The sequence below is a fragment of the Chaetura pelagica genome, unplaced genomic scaffold (assembly GCF_000747805.2).
Source record: "Chaetura pelagica isolate M959 unplaced genomic scaffold, ChaPel_1.0 scaffold363, whole genome shotgun sequence".
Lineage (NCBI taxonomy): Eukaryota > Metazoa > Chordata > Aves > Apodiformes > Apodidae > Chaetura > Chaetura pelagica.
In genome coordinates this window covers 380067-384687 of record NW_009952720.1, presented here as the reverse complement: position 1 = coordinate 384687, position 4621 = coordinate 380067, and the positions used below count along the sequence as shown (strand labels likewise).

At 55.1% G+C, this 4621-nt stretch overlaps 1 protein-coding gene across 1 annotated transcript in view; it reads left to right on the top strand.

Moving 5' to 3' along the window:
- CACNA1E (calcium channel, voltage-dependent, R type, alpha 1E subunit) overlaps positions 1–4621 on the top strand; it is a 157842-nt gene that overhangs the window by 24826 nt on the left and 128395 nt on the right. The gene's annotated exons all lie outside the window — the stretch shown is intronic.

The window sequence follows — 4621 nt, the reverse complement described above, 5'->3', positions numbered from 1 at the left end:
GGGATCCTCGCAGGGCAGCGGCCGGGCTGGCCTGCCTGCTTTCCCAGAATGTGCCAAATGGTTGGTGTAGCTCTTCAGCCTGGTGCTGGGAGGGTCCTCACCTTTCTTTTAAAGCAAGAAGGGGCTGGGATGCTGCTGCTGAACTAGCTCTCCCCGTGTGGGCCGGGGTCCCGTGCCAGAGCGATGTCTCATCTCCAGGCAGCTGCTGTCTCCTAGAGACTGGAGCTTCAGCACTGCATGGTAACAACTCCCCAGCATGATTCCTTCCTAGAATTTGCAAGGCTTTTTTTCTGTTTTTGGTCCCCCAGAAGTAAGTGACACCTTCCCATGTGAGTGCTGGGAACAGGTGTGTTCCAGGCACATGCTGAGTGTCCTTGGATGCTGAGCATCCTTGGCTGTTCCCCACCTGGTCGCCATTCTCTTTCTAAGAAACTCCTCCACCCTGGAGCTCCTCTGCACCACTTAAGCTCTTGAGGACTTGGGGATGGCCAAGGATTTTTGGTGAAGAGTTTAGTGAGGTTGGCCAGGCAGGTTGTCCCCATCCTTGTAGTTGTAGCCTGGCACATACATCTGGTGCCTTTTGGTAGGGCCAGGGAAAACCGTGTGGGCATCTCAGCTGCCTGGCCCGGAGCCCATGGCATCACTCCTGGCTGAGGGCAAGGGTGGGCTGGGGAGGAGAGTGTTGGATTTTGGCCACAGTCAACGAGAGCTGCTGGCTCTGGGAATGAGGTGGCCAGTCCTGGTGCTGGGGGTTGGAATGGTCATGGCAGCAAGGAAAGCCAAGGGGCTGGGGTGGAGCGCGGGGAGGAGTGGAGGCTCTTCTTCATCCAGCTCCAGTTGACTAGGTAATAGGGCTAAAAATAACTGGTGATTCAGGCCTGTATATCTGCTGGGTAACTGTATAATTATAACCAGCAGCCTCTGCAGTTTGGCTTCCCAGTGTAAATAGGGGATGATGCATGGAGGAGAAGAAGAAACAGGAGAAACTGGGGTTGGGATGCAGGTCTGTGGGGAGACAAGTCTTTGCTGAGTTTCTCTCAGTGTGTTGCCTCCCTTGGAGCTGCTCTTTTTACTGGTCCTGCCCAGAAATGCAAGGCAGCTGCTGTTCTGCCTGTAGGAACATCTAGTCCTCTTCTCCTCCAGAAAGGCAGCCTCATCCTGCCCGCTCTCCTCTCACTGATGGCCAGGCCTTCAGCCCTGATTTCATTTGTTTGGTTGCCTGGAAAGCTGCAATTCAGTTAGCACGCGAGATGGGCTGCAGCAGCTCATCTATATCTGCTCAGTTCTTCATCTGCTTAATCACATTTGACCTGGATAAGATCCCCCTCCCTTCCCAGAAAGGCCAGATGACACCGTGTGGCTCTGGCTGTGTCCCCAAGGGCAGCCTCTGGCTGCAGCCACACACTGGCCACTGTGCCTGTCCCCCTGGTTTGGTAGAGGAGAGGGACGTCCACCAGCCCTCTGGGGACCTTGCTGCTCCCTACAATGAGGGCTTCCTCCCATCTCAGCCTGTTTGAGGACCAAATCTGGTGTTTGAGCAGCTGTGATGTCCCCAAAGCACATCCCTGCTCTGACACAGATGAGGATCGAGCCCTGGGGGACGCACACCCGTGTGTGCCTGAGCTGTGTTGCTCACCTTGACCCAGGCTGCTGCACGGGCACTGCCCCTGGGGGACCCTGCTACTTTTATGCCCCATCTGCTCAAGCTTCTTCTGCACCTTTGCTTTTGCCTGGCCAAGATTTCAGCAGGTCTCACCTCCCTGTGGAAAGAGCTGCACCATGTCATGCCCCCTTCCAGCAGCTCCCTCCTCCCGCTACCCAACAACATACCTTTTTTTTAATATATACATATATATGTATATTTAAAAATGCTTTGATTTTTCTCCTCAAAGGCTGTTTTCTGTGCTCTTCATTCATCAGACCCTATATTTTTTTCTCCTGGGGAGGGGCGAGTAGGTGTAATGGCAGGTCCATCTTTTTTGACAGCCGGGGAGAGCGAGGCTGCCTGTCAGATGGTGAATTTAAACAGAGGCAGCTGTTGTCATGGTGACACCAAGTTGCATCCTGTTGCTGTGGCAACCAAAGTTAAAAAACTGATGTTAAGGCAGGAGAATAATATGATGTGGTCTTTTTTTTTTTTTTTTAATAAAAAAGAGAAGGAGAGAGGTTTGATTTTCAGTTTTTAAGTGCAGAGTGAGGTGGGGGAGAAGTAGATGCTTCTCCATGGAGCTTTTTTGCACGTGGCAGGAGGGCATCCATATCCTTATGGAGCTGTGGCAGTGCTGCCCTGGCCAGCTCCTGGTGTCACTGCCTTTGGATTAGCCCCTGGTGGAGAACAGGCCACCACGTTTTGGGGTCAGAAGCAGCAAAATCTGTGCCTGTGGAGCCTCCACGCAGGGAGGTTCAGGCAGGCTGACCACAAGACAGGAGCACAGCCCCCTGCCCAATGCTCACTTTCCTAAGCCCCTTTTTCTGTGTGGAATGGGCACACAGGAGCTGGCTCCCATCCAAAGCATGGTGGGAGGATTGGGGGGTCTGTTGGCACCTTGTCCCTCTGGGTATCACTTTCTGTCCAACCTCAGCAGAGCATGGATGGGCTGGGAGCACTGGGTGGCAGGGACAGCCCTGAGTGGCTGTGGCTCTACTGCTGCTTGAGGGTACTAAATAGTCTTGTCTTTTGAGAAAGATCTCCTGTGTCCTCAGGGACCAGCCAGGCCTGGAGAATGCCAGAGTTGAGAGTTAGGGCCACTCGTGGTCTTTGCTCTGTTTGGCATTTTGAGTTTCTCTTGGGAAACAGCCTTGGAGAGGAGGTGCCTGCTTTCCTGCTGGGGTGTGGAGATGAAAGGAAGGGGGTTGAGGCATCCTGGGAATGGGGATGTTGAAGAGGTGGGTCTGTCTTTCCACAACACCATGTCTGCGTGGGGCAGGCAGCAGTGGTGGGGTCGGGATCAGCAGGATGAAGCACATGGATGTAGGAGCTGGGGACACCTGGGGAGCAGGGAAGTCACCTCAGTGCAGCAGATTCTGGGGGGAGCAGTGGGAAATGGAGACAAGTTTCTAGATGTTTGGGCTGGGCTGGGTGGTGCAGGCAGAACAAGGAGTTAAATAATTTCTGCTCTTCTTGCTGGCTCTCTGGGATATCTCGCTGGCTTCCTCAAGAGCCCTTCTGGAGATGCCCATGTGGCCTCACTCCTTGGGCTGTTCTGCTCCTTCCCCAGCTGCCTGCCCAAGAACAGAGAGCAGGCAAGGTCCCCAAAGTGGAGAGATGGAGTGGGGCTCTCTAAAGCTCCTGACCCTTGCCCACATCTGGGGAGGGGTTTATCTCACACCCAGCCTCTCGAGGAGATTGCATCAGTGTGGCATCAGCACCTTAACTCCATCTTCAGAGCTTGGAGCTGGGCACACGCCCTGTGTTAGCAATGTAGGTGTTCTGGGTGGGCTGTTTTTGGCATCCACCTGGGGAGGAAGGTGAAGAGGGTGGTCACAGCTGGAAAACAGGGATCCACCAGTAGCTGAACATCTTGCTAGACCCACCTAGGAGCTCCAGCTCCAGGCATGAGGTTAATCTGCAGCACTTGCTCCACCTGGGCTGGGCCTCTGGGGGGGTCCACATGGTCTGGTAGCACCTTCCTCAAATGGCCCAGGAGGGCAAGGTGGAGCTGCAGGTGTGGTTGGCACTGGGATCGGCCGGGTTGCTACGGAAACAAGTCAACGGTGCAGGGGAGAGCGTTGGGTAAAGGAGATAAATCAATAAGAAAACCTATTTTTATCGGCTCCCTAATGATCCTCCAGGAGAAGGCAGACGAAGGGAGGAGGAGGAGAAGGCTGGAGAGAGATGGGCTTTCATTACCAGGCTTGGAGGGAGGCGAGTGCTCCTCTGCCTTTTGGGTGGCTGGAAGGTTGTGTCATTAGACACCTAATCAGCCAGGAAGCAAAGGAGCAGGAGAGTTGTTGTCTGGTGGGTTCCAGCCCTGAGCTGGGAGGACACTGGCTTGGCAGAAGTGAAGCTTGGTGATAAAACTTCCCCTGGTTCAGCCAGAAGTTCCTGGTTTCCCTTGGGGGAGGGTTTGCTTACCCTTAGCCTCCCAGAACCTGGCACAGCTGGAGCTACAGGGCCCCATTTCCCACGGGGGTTGATGCTTTGCAGCTCTTGCCCTGCTCCAGGTGCCACGAAACAGACTTTGCTCCTTGGGAAATGGGGCTGGGGGGGCTTGGAAAAGTCACTTTTGGCAGTGACCTCGTGCTGAGGGCACTGCTGAGGGCACTGATTGCCCGGTTTTCCTGAAACTTGGCTGCCATGCACCTGCCAGAGGTGGAGCAGGGATGCAGTCCTGTGTGGGGCTGTGCCAGATGTGCACTGTCAGCCAAGCCAGATGTTGGAGCCAGCAGGGGAAATACAACAAGCTGAGCCGTTGGAGGTGGCCCCCAGCTCCCCCTGAGCAGGGTGCCCATGCCCGTTGGCTCTGGGAAAAAATGGGATTTTCCCTGCTGGCTGTTTCCCCCATGGGATCAGCAGGAGGGAGGAAGGAAGGAGGCAGTGCTGGGGGCCCGGCATGGGGGGGGAGGAGGGCGGGATGCTGGGCTGGGTTAGACCCGCTGGGACAGCCAGACGGACCCGTCT